Source organism: Ascaphus truei, chromosome 3, assembly GCF_040206685.1.
Source record: "Ascaphus truei isolate aAscTru1 chromosome 3, aAscTru1.hap1, whole genome shotgun sequence".
Classification (NCBI taxonomy): domain Eukaryota; kingdom Metazoa; phylum Chordata; class Amphibia; order Anura; family Ascaphidae; genus Ascaphus; species Ascaphus truei.
The window spans coordinates 243,588,210-243,606,839 of NC_134485.1; positions in this window are offsets into that span (position 1 = coordinate 243,588,210).

Sequence of the window (18,630 nt, forward strand, 5' to 3'; positions counted from 1 at the left end):
CGGGGCAACAGAACGGAGTCAGGTTAATGGTAAAGTTTAGGTTTCTGCCATTGACTTGCATGGCAGAAAAAAGCCACTTTTGTAATGTGCTTTTAAACTGTATTTTTGTATCTCCGGTTCTGGGGGCTGTGGAAGGCTGATATTTGGCCACTATGGCAAGGGTCCTCCGGTATGAGGACCTGGCAAATTTCAGCCCGCTCAGACCCACGGAACGGATTATTTTAATATGTGTAGATATTAAAGAATGTATTGTATTTTGGGTCCAGGGTAAAAGCCCGGGAAGGCTAGAGCCCATATGGTATGTTAATGCTCAGGGGGGAGACAAGTGGTCTACAATAAACCCCCTGATCAAAGGCTCCCCCACCCTGCTTGTGTATGCTAGCACAAAGGAAAGCAGGACGTGGGTACTTTATGATAAGTGTTGTGTTTCACACCTTAAGACAAAGGATTTCCTGACCAGATCCCTGTCTGGTAGACTTTCAGACGCCAGTCTTGTGGGAGGGGGGCCGGGGAAATGAGCCCCTGATTAGAATAAGGCCCATCCAGTGGGCAGGTATTACTTTGTCTCTCAAGTGAGGTGGCAAAGAGGGATTGGGTGCAGATAATTGTCATCCAATGTCTTACATTCAATGCCAGGGTATAGGAATGAAATCCCATATAAACCAGGGTAAACCCTATACCGATTGTCTTTTCGTGTCTTTCATGATGTCTTCATTTGAACCTGTATTGCTGAATGAATTGCCAATCCTGTACCTGATTGCTTCATTGTCCAACCCTTAAGTAAGTGCTATTTCTTGTCTGTTATTTGTATCATCTTGTGTGTTCTCCTTCTTTAAGGAATAAACTATATCTATTATATCTAAGTCGTGTTCAATTAAACCCAGATATTTGGTGTATATTATACCCTGTCACAAGCTACTGTGACAGACCTCTCCTCACATCTGGGTGGAGAGAGTGCCAAGGACCCAGAATTTAGGAAAGTGCCAATATTTATATCCTTTAGGGAGTGGCTGTAACTCTGACTCATAACAAGCCAGATCTGGATACTGATAGGTCCTCACATCCAGTGTGTGGTCCAATCAGTACCCACCCCTCAGGTTGACACTCATTCGAAGAAGAAGCTTTTTCATAATTAATTACATATTTAATGATTAAGAAGCGTTAAAAAAAAAAAAAAAAAAACCTCCAATCATAATTTCTTTTTGTTACCGGTACTGTATGTTATTGCACTTTCGTAAACCCAAGTGATTTAGAACGGCGCTAAACAACAGTGCTGGTGATTAAAGTGATAAATACACGTATGCAGTGAATTGTAAGGTGCAACAAAAAACAGATTCTCAACCTTCACAGGGAATATGTACAGATTCCCCTCAAGATAATGTAGATACAGGTGTTGGAAGGGAGCGATGGTATCAGGAACACCCCAAAAAATCTCGCTCGCCTATTGGGGCCACAGGGTCTAGTGATTTTTTAGAAATAGAAGATACCCTAAAATCATGGGAAACAAAAAACCCCTTCACCCCTCTTTCGGAGAAAGAGGAGGGGAACACATTTCCCAAACGGGAAAGAAGCAGAGAGGGAAGCGGGGGAGAAGAAAGAAAAAAGAGAGAGTTAAAGTAATGGATTCAAAAGATTATAAAAGTGTTTTTAATTTAAGCTCTACTGTTTTGTTCACCCCACAATTGCACCCTTGTTTCTAAAGGCTTGTCTTTCGCTCCAACTGTTGGGCCAAATAGCTTTGAACTATTTTTAGATGCAAATAAATATTTGAGAAAATGAATCGTTAAAAGATTTTTCCTAAGTAAGAACGCTGAGTCCAGAATGACTAATCTTAACCCTATTGTCCATAAAGAAGCAGATATGTATAAACATACCACCTTAAAGAAAAAGTCCACCTTTAATCCCACGTATTTTAAAGGGAATCATCTTGAAGTATTTTACAATCTAATAATTAAAGCTTTTGAAGATCTAACTGATAATAATAATAAAAAATCTGAAATTAGAAATAATCTGTCTAGGGATGAAAAAACAGCATTAGAGGATATTACACAAAACACCAACATAGTAATCAAACAGGCTGACAAGGGAGGAGGAGTGGTCATTATGAATAGAGATGATTATCTTAGAGAAGCTAAACGTCTTTTGGAAGATTCTAATACATATGGAATCTTAAATAAAAATCCAACCAAATTATTCTCTAAAGAACTACAGTCTCTCTTAGAAAGAGGTAAAGATCTAGGCATCTTAACGGACCAAGAATATAAATTTATTTTTAATGAAACACTACAGCTTCCGATCTTCTACATACTACCTAAGATACATAAATGTCTAATAAATCCCCCGGGTAGACCAATTATCTCCGGAATAAACTCCCTAACCTCCAACCTGTCAGCGTATATTGATACTTTCTTACAGGGCTATGTCAAAACTCTAAAGTCACACCTAAAAGATACTACAGAAATACTTCTACTTTTAGATACTATAGTGTGGAAGGAAGATTACATTATGGCCACTATAGATGTGTCATCTTTATATACCTCCAGCATACATAATTTGGGATGTGAAGCTGTCAAATACTTCCTGAGTCAGGATTCTGAATTGCAGGACACACAAGTCCAGTTTATTATTGATGCTATTTCATTCATATTGGAAAATAATTTCTTTTTATTTGAAGATGTATACTATATTCAGAAATGTGGCACTGCCATGGGGACGAAGTTCGCCCCCAGTTATGCCAATCTCTTTATGGGATATTGGGAGGAGAATAACATCTGGTCCAACGGCATTCCCGGGGCGGGCGTTGTCCAATGGCGGCGCTACATTGACGACATCATCCTTATCTGGCAAGGTGAGCAAAAAGATCTAGATATGTTTTTGGCAAACATGAATATTAATACTTCGAATTTAAAATTTACATCTGCAACTAGTAAAACATCACTAATTTTTTTGGACTTAAATATATATATAGAAGAGGGGGTTTTAAATACGAGATCCTACTTTAAAGACGTAGATAGTAACAACTACATCCTCCGTTCCAGTTGCCATCACCACCTATGGATGGACAATGTCCCATATAATCAATATAGGAGGATGCGTAGGAACTGTACGGATGAAGCAACATTTGAAGAACAATGTAAAATATTGGAATTACGTTTTATTTAGAAAAAATATGATAAAGACATTCTGGACACAGCGTTTACTAGAGCTAAAACTTTAAATAGAAAGAAGCTGATTGAGCCTAAAAATGGACTTTCAAAGAAAAATAATCATTTTGACACTGCTTTTTTAACAACGTTTAATAGGGAATCAAAGAATATTAGTAAAATAATACGTAAACACTGGCACATCCTGCATAATGACGCAATCTTGAAAAATTAAATTCCAGAATATCAAAAATTATATTCAAAAAAGCACAAAATCTGAAAAATATCATTGCCCCAAGTGCTATAAAAAGGTCAGATACCAACAAAAAAGGATGGTTTCAGAAACTTGAGGGCTTTTACGGCTGTTCTACATGTAAAGCCTGTGAATATAAACAATTGGATAAAAAGAACTTTAAAGGCAACAACAGGAAGGAAGAGTTTAAGATAAAACAATATATGAATTGTTACACAGAATATGTAATTTACGTCTTAGAATGTCCCTGTGGGCTACAATACGTGGGCAAAACTAAAAGAGCAATAAAAACCCGCATCATAGAGCATCTTAGTAATATCAGACCAGGGGTACTGACACATAGTGTTTCTAAACACTTTGCTAATTATCATAACTCAAGCACGAAGGGTTTGAAATTTACTGGTATAGAAAATGTTATGTAACACTGGAGAGGCCGCAGCAGAGAAGTTGATCTAAGTAAACGTGAAATGTTTTGGATTCACAGACTAAACACCCTCATGCCCAATGGTCGTAATGCAGACTTTGAATTAACACCATTCCTCACCTGATTATATACCATTGTTATCCCCTTTTTTGTATATTCTCTGCTGTGCCCTCTCCCCATTTCCTCACCCTCCCTATTCCATCTCCCCTTTTCCCTCCCCCCCCCTCTCCCCCACGTTCTGTCCCCCATTGTACTTAATATCTTATAGACCTATTGATGTCTACTGACAATATGTATTTCATGCTTACTGACCGATCTTTGTTCTCTCTCTCCCATCTCTCCTAACTGCCATGAGTCACTTGGTTTGATATCATATGTCATGTATTAGTTTTATGACCGAGTGTCTATTAAAATCTTATCTGTTTTATATTTGTGAGGTTCATTTTGACCACAGAGTCATGTACCTTTAAGAAGGAGGACCCGTGTTAAATTTAGCTAATTTAAATTAATTGATTGATTATATGCACTATATATGTTGTGTACCCACTGGGGGTATTACTTGCTCCTGAGGAAGCTGTGGTGAACACAGCGAAACGCGTAAAGCCATCTTCAGCCTGCACAGCTGTTGTGAAACTGAAGGTGCCGAGCCTGCTGCGTCTCCCTGCTGCCCGCTTCCGTGTGCGCCATACCGGAAGTCGTCATTCCTTTACCGGTTGTGACGTCACACCCCATTCATCGCGATCCGACGAGGGTCACTTGGAAGTGTAGCAGCAAGTCCCATCTTCCAGCGCTCCACTGCCTCAAGAAAACGCTATGTGTGTGTAGCCAGGTCTCCCCAGCGCTACCGCACCCCCCTCACCTGACTGCCGATCGCGGGGGCCGCCGCGTCCAATGGCGGCTCCGTTCGGCAGTGGCAGGGGAGAGGGCGGTCAGGTCCCGGCTCGGGGGTTGCCGGGGACGCGTGCGGCCGGTTGCCAAGGCTGCACGCGCATCTCAGGGCTCCCGGCGCTCCCGGAGCCGGGCGGATAGGGCGCCGCCATTGCGGAGAGACTCGCGCATGCGCAGTGATCGCGCGAGGGCAGGAGAGCCCCAGATAGGTCGCGCAGGCGCAGATAGGGGTAGGGAGCTAAGGCAGCTCTTAGTAGGTCGCGCGAGGGTAGGGAAGCATAGGGAGAGCTTGCGGCGGCCATTAGGAGTTAGTGTAGGCAGAGGGGAGGAACGCACGCGGCCCCAATGTTATTGTAGGGGCCTCGGGACTACAATTCCCATGAGGCATAGCGAGGCAGGCACCAGGTGCTTGATAGGAGCCAATAGGGCTGAGGACTGCCCTGGAGGGAGAATAGATACATTTCCCGGGCTTTGGTCACGTCAGTTGGAGCAGCGGAGCTGAAGGGGAAGGAAGGATGCAGGGAGTGAGTGCAGCTCCTGCATCCTGATAGGTACCCTCACCCTCCAGGTAGGCCCCAACTCCCCACCAGGTTAGTGGGTAACTGGAAAGGGATGGCCCTAGATAGGGAGGTGACCCTTAGTGTGTGTAAGGTGCAGGTTTGGCAGTGCCACAGCGGGTAGTGCTGTGCGCACTGGCAAATAGGTACAGCGTGTGTGCAGTGGATGATTTGCTGCGGGATCCAGGTGGCTGTGTACGATTGCCAGCTGTGTGTGTGTCGCTGCAGGTGCTGGGCGCAGTGTGTGCAGCGTGTGTGAATGTCTGCAGGCTGACAGTGAGAGCGGTGTGTCTGCTGCAGGCTGTTAGGAGTAGCGAGTAGCTAGAGGTTAGGGAGGATTAGGGACTTGGGTAGATAAGGGAGTGGGGCAGGTTATTAACCCCGCAGGCCCTAGGAGTTTCCCCCAAGTCACCTCAGGTTGCGGTTCATCAGGGACAGGCCCTAGGTTAGGGTTCCTGTCACTTTAGGGTTAGTTAGGGATAGATAGGGATAGCGGCGGCTGCTGTTCCCGTGAGACGGTGTGTTACCGAGAGACGGTTGTGTTCCCGTGAAGCGGTGGAACCCTCGTTGGGGTTCCTGGAGAATATCACCTGGATAGGATCAGACGGATGCATCGCACGTCTGACCCTTTGAGAAGCTTGTTGCTGACCCGAGCACCGGAGTGCTCGGAAGGTATTATGTCATCACATGTGCACCAACAGGCCTAGAGGTTTTAGTGACTGCGCAGTCACCCAGTGACTATCTCTGTAGGAGTACGGGACATTGGGTGGGGTTCTTGGGACACTGGGTGGGATCACCTGGTGTCGGGGAATCGTCCTGCGAGACGTCACTGTCAGTGTCTCCTCGTGAGAGAGACACTGGTTATTATTATATTATTTGTAAGTAAAGTAGTTATATATAATCACTGTGTGTGTAGTTTCTTATTGGGTTCCTATGTAGGGTCATTCTACACTTCCCTAGAATCCTACATAGGTGGAGGCGCTGAAGAAGATCCGTTCCAGAGGATTCACCCCAGGCTCTCATTAGCGGAGGCTCAGACCTCCTGTGAACCTGCAGGTATACGCACCACACCGGTAACACTACATGTTCTACTCACCCACACTACATATGAGATTGGGTGGGGTGGAATACCCGTTACATTTGGAGGCACTGCTGAGAGAGACCTGGGGTGCCCTGTTCCATTTTTTTTCTAAATTGTCCAAGTCCTATTTTTGTCGCCATGTTTGCGAAGTCCGGAGACGAGGTCCTTGCCTGGGCGTTGAGGCAGTATATGGAGCCTGGCCAGGTAGTGGCAGTAGGAGGCATACCCGCTAGTATACCCGCAATGAAGGTCCGGGAGGGTATGTGTAAAATTCCTGGGTGGCCGTGGGCATGTGTCTTAGAGGAGGAACAAGATCCCACGTCCACATGGAAAACCATACTTTTTGTTGTAACTCACACTGAGGATATATGCCTGGCAGAGGCACCGTCCGCACTGTTCATGCCCGGGGGCCCCTCAGAAGGGTACCCCCTAGTCTATGCCGACCCAACAAAATGGCGTCTCCCACCAAATCAGGAGAGCGCACGTGCTGCTGACTGCAAGCCTGCACAGAAAGATGTCGCAACATTCTGTCCGGGTTTGGCGCGAAAATCAGAGCCCCTCCCCTGTGCTGTTAGTGACTCAGTGCAGAGCGAAAAACAATTCCTTGTAAAAAGTGCCCTTCCTTTAGATTCCACCAGGGGGAGCCAGCACGGTTATCTTCAACCATATGTGGACGCTGTGATAGACACTCTGATCTTTGAGGATGAGATGATGCATGAGGATGAGATAGACTGTCAGGGGATACACCCTAATGTGTATGTGCCCTGGCGAGCGCCAGGAATAGATCTCCTTATGCTACTGTGCCCCTGCTTGCAAGGAGCCTATGACGAGGGAGCCGTTATGTCCCAAGTGCCACTAGACTTCAGGATCACCGAGGTGGATGGGGAGCCGTGTACGCAGTGCTTTAGCCCCACCTGTGACTGTCCTAGAGGTGCACTGGCGTGGGAACCTCAATGTGATTGTTGCGGTGCAATTTTCTTGATGCCTATTGTACCCCAGCCTACAGAGCCAGCTAAGGAGCTAAGTGAACCCTTGGCGGAGAAGAGCGCGGCTGCAGTGGAGGTACCGGAGCACGCCAGCTTCGTACCCCCAACCACTGGCTGCATTTCAGAAGAATCTGGTGACTACCTTGCGGAGGATACTGTCATGATATCTTCCGGGGAAAAGGTGGAAGTCCCATCGGTGGCGATGCGCCTACCGGCGAACCACCCCAGCGGTGATGCAGAGGATACAGAGTCTGCTGTGGGTCCGTGTACCCTGGAAGAGGTGTATTCCGATGTTGCGGACCCTGCTGTGGGCCCGTGTGCCCTACGATGGTCAGTCAGACCTACTACAGAGGTACCATCGGTCCTAGAATGGGGACCAGTACCTAACGCCGACAAGGGTGAGTCGACTGCCCCAGGGGTGTCGGGGGTGAGCCTCCAGTTGACCGCGGAGCATGATGGCTCCTTAAGTCTGGTCGCCCGGGCGAAGGGCTCCCCTCTGCATCGCGTCCTGGCGGAGGTGTCCTCATTAGAAGGTAGCTGTCCAGAGAAGAGAGTGGACCAGTGTCTACCGCCGATCCTTCCGGAAGAAGGGAAGCCCATCGTCAGCCAGCCGAGTGGTAAGGAACCCCCTTGTTCCCCACAGACTCCGATGGAGGTGGCCGTGAAGAAGGCCAAAGCTACGGTTCCTGAGCGGAGTGTGAGCCCGTGTGCTCCGACACAAGTGGTCCCAGGACTGGGATCCAACGCTCCCGAGTTTTTAGCGCGTAAGTGGACTGCCCCAGAAGTGCCGGGGGCAGGTCCCGATACCACCAAGGTGGGAACTGACAGCGTCCCCGAGGACCTGTTGGCCACCGTGAATCACCGCAGGGGTAAGGTGTCTACTTTTTCCCCCCTGCCAGGTGAAACCGAGACATTTCCCAGTGCTCGCTTCTCAGTGGAAGCCTCGTAGGGACAAGGACTGTGTAAAGGAAGATCCAGGGAGACTGGCCTCCTTTAAGCCCAAAAAGGAGCGCCCCATTCCTCAGGTAGTGGACCGCGGGAAAGGTCCTGGCCTCCTGGTCTACCGCATCCCTGCCGTGGATGACCGGGTAAAGGCCTGCTTAAAAGACGTTGTGCTACTCCCTCCACCAGGGGGAGGAAGTAGCGAAGAGCCCGTAACTGTCGCTTTAGAGTGGGCTCTCCAAGAAATTTTTCTGGGGGAGGCTCACGGACAAAAAAGTGAGGTACCCCCACGTGTTCAATTCGGGGCATCCCATCAATGGTTTCAGCTGGTCTCGGTTACTGGGGGTGATGTATCATGTAACCTGATGTGCAAAATCGATATGTTATGTGTACGGGGTATGCCATGCCATTTTTCAGTATGTGAAATTGTACCATGCTATGTCGTTCCCCAAGCGAGGGCGTTGGGTGTTTCACCAGGGAGAGAGTGTAGCCAGGTCTCCCCAGCGCTACCGCACCCCCCTCACCTGACTGCCGATCGCGGGGGCCGCCGCGTCCAATGGCGGCTCCGTTCGGCAGTGGCAGGGGAGAGGGCGGTCAGGTCCCGGCTCGGGGGTTGCCGGGGACGCGTGCGGCCGGTTGCTAAGGCCGCACGCGCATCTCAGGGCTCCCGGCGCTCCCGGAGCCGGGCGGATAGGGCGCCGCCATTGCGGAGAGACTCGCGCATGCGCAGTGATCGCGCGAGGGCAGGAGAGCCCCAGATAGGTCGCGCAGGCGCAGATAGGGGTAGGGAGCTAAGGCAGCTCTTAGTAGGTCGCGCGAGGGTAGGGAAGCATAGGGAGAGCTTGCGGCGGCCATTAGGAGTTAGTGTAGGCAGAGGGGAGGAACGCACGCGGCCCCAATGTTATTGTAGGGGCCTCGGGACTACAATTCCCATGAGGCATAGCGAGGCAGGCACCAGGTGCTTGATAGGAGCCAATAGGGCTGAGGACTGCCCTGGAGGGAGAATAGATACATTTCCCGGGCTTTGGTCACGTCAGTTGGAGCAGCGGAGCTGAAGGGGAAGGAAGGATGCAGGGAGTGAGTGCAGCTCCTGCATCCTGATAGGTACCCTCACCCTCCAGGTAGGCCCCAACTCCCCACCAGGTTAGTGGGTAACTGGAAAGGGATGGCCCTAGATAGGGAGGTGACCCTTAGTGTGTGTAAGGTGCAGGTTTGGCAGTGCCACAGCGGGTAGTGCTGTGCGCACTGGCAAATAGGTACAGCGTGTGTGCAGTGGATGATTTGCTGCAGGATCCAGGTGGCTGTGTACGATTGCCAGCTGTGTGTGTGTCGCTGCAGGTGCTGGGCGCAGTGTGTGCAGCGTGTGTGAATGTCTGCAGGCTGACAGTGAGAGCGGTGTGTCTGCTGCAGGCTGTTAGGAGTAGCGAGTAGCTAGAGGTTAGGGAGGATTAGGGACTTGGGTAGATAAGGGAGTGGGGCAGGTTATTAACCCCGCAGGCCCTAGGAGTTTCCCCCAAGTCACCTCAGGTTGCGGTTCATCAGGGACAGGCCCTAGGTTAGGGTTCCTGTCGCTTTAGGGTTAGTTAGGGATAGACAGGGATAGCGGCGGTTGCTGTTCCCGTGATGCGGTTGGTGTTACCGAGAGACGGTTGTGTTCCCGTGAAGCGGTGGAACCCTCGTTGGGGTTCCTGGAGAATATCACCTGGATAGGATCAGACGGATGCATCGCACGTCTGACCCTTTGAGAAGCTTGTTGCTGACCCGAGCACCGGAGTGCTCGGAAGGTATTATGTCATCACATGTGCACCAACAGGCCTAGAGGTTTTAGTGACTGCGCAGTCACCCAGTGACTATCTCTGTAGGAGTACGGGACATTGGGTGGGGTTCTTGGGACACTGGGTGGGATCACCTGGTGTCGGGGAATCGTCCTGCGAGACGTCACTGTCAGTGTCTCCTCGTGAGAGAGACACTGGTTATTATTATATTATTTGTAAGTAAAGTAGTTATATATAATCACTGTGTGTGTAGTTTCTTATTGGGTTCCTATGTAGGGTCATTCTACACTTCCCTAGAATCCTACATAGGTGGAGGCGCTGAAGAAGATCCGTTCCAGAGGATTCACCCCAGGCTCTCATTAGCGGAGGCTCAGACCTCCTGTGAGCCTGCAGGTATACGCACCACACCGGTAACACTACATGTTCTACTCACCCACACTACATATGAGATTGGGTGGGGTGGAATACCCGTTACATGTACATGTATTATGTACTTATTGTGAGTACATTTCTTATACTGTTTTTTAACTTATAAAATTGAATTTTCGATCTATACATGGTCTCCCCTTGTTTTCCATGAAACCCCTACCCGAGTGAGATCTCTCCTGCATTACCAGTCGTTCGGGTTCCTGCAACTGCAGTGTATTACTTACCTGCTGACCTGCTAAATGCTGATATAACCCCTTACTTGGTGTAAGTAGGTACTTAATAGAGCCAAGATTTTTTATAAACTATATGTGATGTAGCCAGGTCCCCCCTCGCGCACTCACCCCCTCCTTCCCCGTTGCGAGCGCGCGGTGTGGATGTGCGGCCGGTTGCGATCGGGCGGTTACTATGGTGCGGTCGGGCGGTTGCCGGGGACGCGATCGGGCCGGTTGCCGAGGCCGCGATCGCGTTGCTGGGGTCCCCGGCGGCCGGTGAGCAGGGCGCCGCCATGTTAGGGTTGTTGCGCATGCGCAGTGGCAGAGCACAGCGCGGGAGGCCCCAGATAGCTCGCGCATGCGCGAGATGAGTCTGCCAGCCCCCAGGGTGCATAGGGGCAGAGACACCTGACGCCAGGGAGCCAATAGGGCTGAGGGATTTGCCTGGGAATAGATGGATACAGTACATTTCGCGGGGTTTTGCAGCCACGCAGGCAGTCAGGATCCGGACCAGCTAGGGGTAAGAGGTGGATGCAGGGGTCAGTGACCCTCTGCATTAGGCCAGCAGCCCCCAAGGTCCCAGTTAGGTCCTGAGCCACCTAGTAGCTTGTGGAGTATAGGGACAGGCCCTAGATAGGGACACTGCCCCATTTATTGGTAGCTTAGTCAGGGACACAGTGCTGAATCCGTGCGGCCCTGTGAGGTGGGTTCTGGGCTCAGAACACCACCAATGACCCTGGGACTAAGGTGATATTATCCGCGCTGGAATTCACCCAACGCGGTGTGGAGGACAACGTCGGATCGGGCGGATCTCCAGTGATATCGCGGTACCCGTGGCTGGAGCCCCGGGCAGGTAACCTACCATTCACGTGCACCAACAAGGCCTAATCACCAGACATAGTGGCTGCGCAGTCACACATATATACAGACATTGGTGTTTGACATTTGGGAGTGCGAGACATTTGGGTGGGGGTTACTGGACATAGGGTGGGGTCACTCTGTGGGAGGTTAGCGTCCACCGTGACGCCTAGAGGTGATAGCGTACGCCGTGGCGCAGAGTGGTTAGCGTCCGCCGAGGCGCATAGTGGTTAGCGTCCTGTGTGACGCCACATGTGGCTCCTCTAGAGAGGAGTCATGGTTATGTGATGTGTGTTATTATATGTTTTGCTATGCAGTAAAGCCAGTCCTGTTTTATATTTGCTCGCTTTGTGTGGTTGTTTCCTGTGAGGGTCTCCTCCCACTCCGTAGGTATCCCTCCCAGGTGGAGGCGTTGCACCCAGAGATGTATAACATGCATGTACCCCAGGTTCCCCAAGCGGAGGCTTAGGCTCCTGAGAGCCACACAGGTTGCACAGCAGGTAGTAGCGGTTGTATTCATAGGGAATACCCGTTACAGTTATTATACTGCACCATTATTTTTGTATCTTCTATTTTTGGGGTGTTCCTGATACCATCGCTCCCTTCCAACACCTGTATCTATGTTATTGCACTTTCCCCATGTATTGCCCCTTTATTAGCTCCCACAAACATGGTATGAGGTGTGGTATTTGGGGCAGACAGAATGCAGGGTCTGGGTTCTGATGAAGCACTTTGCAGCTCAGCTCTGCTTGGTATCATACCTCTGGGGGGCTCTGTGAGGGAGAAGCAGGGGGGCTCTGTGGGGGGAGCAGGGGGGCTCTGTGGGGGGAGCAGGGGGGCTCTGTAGGGGGAAAGCTTGTTATTAACTTGGAAAATAAATTAAATGATCAAATCAGGACAATCCGCATTTCTGATGAAGTCACGTCTTGTGACAAAACGTGTGGGGCTACGTCACTAACGTAATCCTTGCCGCGACGGCCTCTCGAGCTGCAGCCTCTTCTGCAGCTGATATACCATCCGGTTTTCAGTCACTTATGCTGGTTTTGGATTGTGTGAGGCTAATCAGTTTTGGGACACATCGGATCCCTCATACCAACAGGAGGGGTATACCAGTATTGCAACTTGCTGAGACAACCTGTCTTCTGTGTGATCTCCTCCAAAAGCAAAAGGCCACGCGGGCATTTCAAAATGTATACAATAAATTTGGAATCGCACGTAAAAAGCCCTTAATTGTAATCCTGGGATGAGAGATGTCCCTAGAGAACCCCGTTTTATAATGTTATTGTAGTTTGAGGAATGTAAACAAAATAAAGTACCCACATAAGATCGGCCCCAGAAGTATTTACTATGCTTACTGTTGGGGGATATCATGTGCGCCAGTAATGTACATAGCGCTTCACAGTAGTAATATATGTGACAATCATATAAATAACAAATACAAATAACGGGTCATGGGAATAAGTGCTTCAGACATAAACGTAACATTTATGAAGAGGAGTCCCTGCGCCGAGGAGCTTACAGTCTAATTGGTAGGTAGGAAGAACATACAGAGACAGTAGGAGGGAGTTCTGGTAAGTGCGTCTGCAGGGGGCCAAGCTTTATGTATCATGTGTCTAGTAATATCTACGGTGCTATTCATATGCTTCTTTAAGCAAGTGTGTCTTAAGGTGGGTCTTAAAGGTGGACATGATGTAGATGATGTTGCCCACCAGATCTAGAGTGTGATGACTTACCATAGCACAAGCTTTCAAATCATGGGCATGCCATCTAAACATTATTTTTTGAAACACAAACCAGCATAGGACTGTGACGATAGCTTCCACAGGCTTATTAATATTACACAAAAAAAATTGGGTTTGAACTGAACGAGGCTTAAGATATAATAAATTGTATTTATTCCTTAGAATAAAGGTGAACACAACAGATAATACAGTAACAAACAAGAAGTACACTTACTTAAGGGTTGGGGAATGAGAAGTATGATGTAGCATTTCTTTCAGCAGTGAGGAAATCATTCAGGTGATATCAGGTAACCATATCAGCAAACGAAGACAAAGGATATATGGGTGGACAGCCGTTTATAAACCATTCTCCTTCTATTCTTAACCTTAAGCACAGGGGATTGGTTTACAATTACCTCCAGCCACTCACTAACGTGGGAAAGCATTCTGACCCATGCCCCCCTGCTAGTTGGCACATGGGCAGTAGAACTCTGGGGGTCTCATTTCTGAAGCCCCACATTTACGTCAGGAATGCCAGAAAGTCTACTATTTGGAGTTCTGGCAGGAAAACCTTTGTTGAAAGGTGTTAACTGGAACACTTAAGACCTGCCCTGGTTTGGGCTTCGGATAAACAGTGAGGGTGATAAAACTCTTTGAACAGCACTTAAATCCTAGACATAGCGGCGTCCCCAGGGCCATCTGCTACCTTATGGCCCAAAAGAATTTCCTTTTGAACTTATCCCTACCTTAGGATACACTATTAAGCATAAAACATAAACGTATTAAAATATCCGGTTCCGTTAGGTCTAGCAGGTCCAAACTTTACAATTCGCATTGCCAGAACTGGGACACCATATGGTCCAAAAAGCGACTTGCTACGACCTCAGAAACCGGAGTTACACAAATGCACATTAAATCATTTTAATACAAAAATCTCCATTGAAAAAGAAATCTCAGCTTTTCACTAAATCCCCATTGAAAACAACGGGGCAGCTCCGCCATAGACTTTCAATGGTAAATCGCCGCCATTGAAGTCAATGGGGGTTTTCTGCCATTGAAGTCTATGGGAAAAGTCCCGAACTTCAAGGGGGTCCATACTCCGTCGGGTTGGTCCAAGCGGGTCAAGGATGGTTCTGCAGCGATGCCGGAGCAGTGGCTACAGATACCCCAAACCCTGATCCGCTGAACCCTCCGGAACCGGAGATATGGATTCCTAAAATTCAGCATTTCTCACTTAGTCATTTTTCTGAGCCGTTTCTGCCGCCGCCGGCAAAGCCTATGGCGCGACCCGCTCTATCTGTTTCGACCCTTATCGGGGGTCCAGGATTCGGGGACCCGGTGGTGGTCGAGTGGGGGGACGCTTAGGAACTAGGGGCAAAAATAATTTTATCCCTAGGTGCCCTAGAACAGTTTATTTCCCCGCTAATTGACGTTGAACTTGACCCAGTGATTTTAGCTCTTTTGAAGGACATTGTATCCGCTTTGCGGTTGGCGGTCTGGACGGCAGCCAACTAGGTTACCTCGAGGCATCTCCATTGAAGTCAATGAGCCCATTGACTTTCAATGGGAAACCGCCGCTCTCCCTCTCGGACGCCACCTGCTGGTCACTACAGGAAACAGGACGAAAACAGCACAAATTCCTATTGAAATGCATTGAGCCCTAATGGCGGCCAATGGGGACCTGCAAAATGGTGTCCGAAAAGGCGGGAAACTTACACAAAGAGCTATAATCATTAAAGAATTATTAACCCTTGTGCTCCCGGATAGATTCTAGTGTGTGTGTGATGCAAACACTGAGTAACCAGACATTACAATGGAACAGGGGAAAATACATTTACATGTCATAACAAGGGTTACATCACATTTCTGGACCTCAGCCCAGTTAACCCCTTGTCTCCCTGGTGCGGTCAGGGGTGGCCAAATGGGGTGCAACCCCTTTAATACCGGACCACCCCCTCTCTCCCTCTACACCTCCCCTTCTTAATGCGTGTCCTGTGGCCCACTGGCCCTGACGGGGAGTGGGGCACTGCTGGCACCATTAATGAATTCAGTCTCAGAGGGATAGTCCTGGCGTGAAAGTCCATCAGCATTGCTGTTTTCACTACCCTTTTTGTGCTGAATGGTGAATTCAAATTCTTGCAAAGCCAAGCTCCATCTCAGCAGTTTGGCATTTTCCCCTGATACCCTCTGTAGCCAGCTCAGGGGATTGTGGTCGGTAATGACCGTGAAAGCCCTCCCATAGACATAGGGCTGGTGCTTTTTGAGTGCCCACACAATGGCCAAGCACTCCTTTTCAATGGTGGCATATGCCACCTCCCTGGGGAGCAGTTTGCGACTGAGATACACCACAGGGTGCTCTTTGCCGTCGTCCCCCACCTGGCTCAACACAGCCCCCACACCAAAGTCTGAGGCATCAGTCTGAATAAGAAAATGCTTGGTATAATCTGGGGCAGCCAGGATGGGGGCCTCAGCAAGCGCAGCTTTCAGTGCCTGGAAAGCAGTTTCACAGGCAGGAGACCAGGTAATAAGCACAGGCAGTTGCTTCTTAGTCAGATCAGTCAGGGGTTTGGCCACGGCGCTGTACTGTGGGACAAATTTCCTGTAGTACCCTGCGGTGCCCAAAAAGGCCATGACCTGTTTCTTGGTTTTTGGAACAGGCCACTGAACTATGGCTTCTACCTTGGCTGGCTCTGGCTTGAGATGCCCTCCACCCACCCTGTGCCCTAAGTACAGGACTTCTGCCATCCCTACCATACACTTAGTGGGTTTTAAGGTAAGCCCAGCCTCTCTGATTCTATTCAGCACCGCAGCTACATGTCCTATGTGGGATTCCCAGGAATTACTAAAGACAGCAATGTCATCTAAGTAAGCCCTGGCATAGCTCTGCATCCCTTCCAGTAACCTATTGACCAGGCGTTGGAAGGTAGCCGGGGCATTCTTCATCCCAAATGGCATCACCAAAAACTCATAGAGGCCACTTGGAGTGATGAATGCTGACTTCTCCCTAGCCTCCAGGGTCAGGGGAATCTGCCAGTAGCCTTTGCTCAGATCCATGGTGGTCAGATACTTTGCCCCCGCGAGTTCATCTAGTAACTCATCCATGCGGGGCATGGGGTAAGCATCTGACACCGTCCCAGCGTTGAGCAACCGGTAGTCCACACAAAACCGGGTGGTTTTGTCCTTCTTAGGCACTAGGACTACTGGACTTGCCCAAGGGCTCTGGGACGGAGTAATTACCCCTAGGGTCAGCATCTCCTCAATCTCTCTCTCCATACTTGTCTTGACCTCTGCTGACACTCTATAAGCGTGCTTATGCAGAGGCTGCAGGTCCCCTGTGTGTACTGGGTGTTTGGTGAGATGTGTGGTCCCTGGCATGTCAGTGAAGAGGGCGCTATACTGAGCTAGCATGTCCCTGGCTTCTCCCTTCTGCCTAGCACTCAACTGTGCCCCGATCTCTACCTGCTCAACAGTGTTTCCTTGCTTTGCCTCCCCTAGGAGATCAGGCAGAGCATTGCTCGCCGGATCCTCCAGCAGTGGGCTACAAATGGCCATTACTGCTCCCATACTCGGTGCTCGGTATTCCTTTAACATATTAATGTGATATGTCTTGTGCCTCTCAGGCGCTACCTGTACAACATAGTTGCACTCATTCACCTTTCGGATGACCGGATACGGTCCCGACCAGGCAGCCATTAACTTGTTCTCCCGAGTGGGTTTGAGAACAAGCACCTGCTGTCCTGGGATGAACTCTCTGCTACGGGCCTGCTGGTCATACCATTGCTTCTGCTTGGTCTGAGCAGCCCTGAGGTGGTCCTGGGCCACCCCCATAAGCATCTCTAACCGGTCTCTGAGATCTACTACATACTGGATCACTGAAGCATCAGTAGCAGTAGTCTCCCCCTCCCATCCCTCACGGAAGAGGTCCAGAGGTCCACGTACCCTGCGGCCATATAGTAGCTCGAAGGGGGAGAAGCCTGTAGATTCTTGCGGTACCTCTCGGTATGCAAACAGCAAGTGCTGCAGGTGAATCTCCCAGTCTTTCCCCTCCGCCTCTATAAAGGTCCGAAGCATCTGCTTCAGGGTACCATTAAACCTCTCACATAATCCGTTGGTTTGGGGATGGTAAGGGGTAGTGCGCTGGTGCTGTACACCGCAGGCATCCCAGAGACAATGTAACAGTTCACTCATGAACTGCGACCCCTGATCAGTTAGGATCTCACTAGGGAAACCTACCCTAGCAAAAATGTTCAGCAAAGCTGCTGCCACTGTCTTGGCACTTATGGTGCCCAGCGCTACCGCCTCAGGGTACCGGGTGTCAAAATCCACCACCGTGAGGATGTAGCGCTTCCCTGACCTGCTAGGAATCATGAGGGGTCCTATCAGGTCCATCGCTACCTTCTGGAAGGGTTCCCCTATTATCGGTAGGGGTCTCAGGGGTGCCTTCACACGGTCGCCCGCCTTACCTACTCGCTGGCAGGCATCACAGGAGCGGCAGAAATCAGCCGCATCCCTGGATGCCCCCGGCCAGAAGTAACGCTGCAATAACCGGGCTCGCGTTCTGGTGACCCCCTGATGTCCCGCTAACGGAATAGAGTGAGCTACCCGTAACAATTGCTGTCGGTACCCCTGGGGTACTACTAGCTGTCGCTTACCGGTCAATCCCTTCTCTATTCCCGGGTTCCCTTCTTCTCTGTATAGGAGTCCCTTATGCCATAGGCAGCGCTTAGTGCCCTCCCCTGCCTGAGATTCGGACGCCCGAAGTCTCACGCCGGCCAGGGTAGGGTCTGCCTTCACTGCCTCCCTAAACTGGGCTCCTAAATCTGGCCCCCCCCCAGTCATGTCATTGTCAGGGGAAAGGGACACGGTAAGGGGGAACAGTAAGTCAGCCTGTGGTTGCAACTGATCCTGGCTTACCTCCCTGGGCTCCTCTGTGCCCTCCGCTAACGTTGGTCCCAAAGGCTGGGGGACTGGGGTGGCCACCGCCGGCATTGCCGCGGTCTGGCTCCGGGTAACCGCCGCCACTGCAGCGGGCTGGGGCACACGGTCATAGGTGCAGGTCATCGGTCCCAGGTCATTGCCCAAAAGAATTTCAGCATCCAAACCTGGTAGAACCCCCACCTCCCGCACACCCTTGCCCACCCCCCAATCCAAAAAAATGCGGGCCACCTGCAGGAAACGTGGCTCTCCGTCAGCCACAGTGATCTGCATCCCAGGGCCTGGGATCAATTCCTCTGGCCGGACCATATCAGGTCGGACCAGGGTCACTGCAGCTCCTGAATCAAGTAAGCCAACTGCTTGCCGGTCACCGACTGTGACCGGGGTGAGATGCTTGCTCCTGCCGTCCATCTGCTGCAGGTCTGC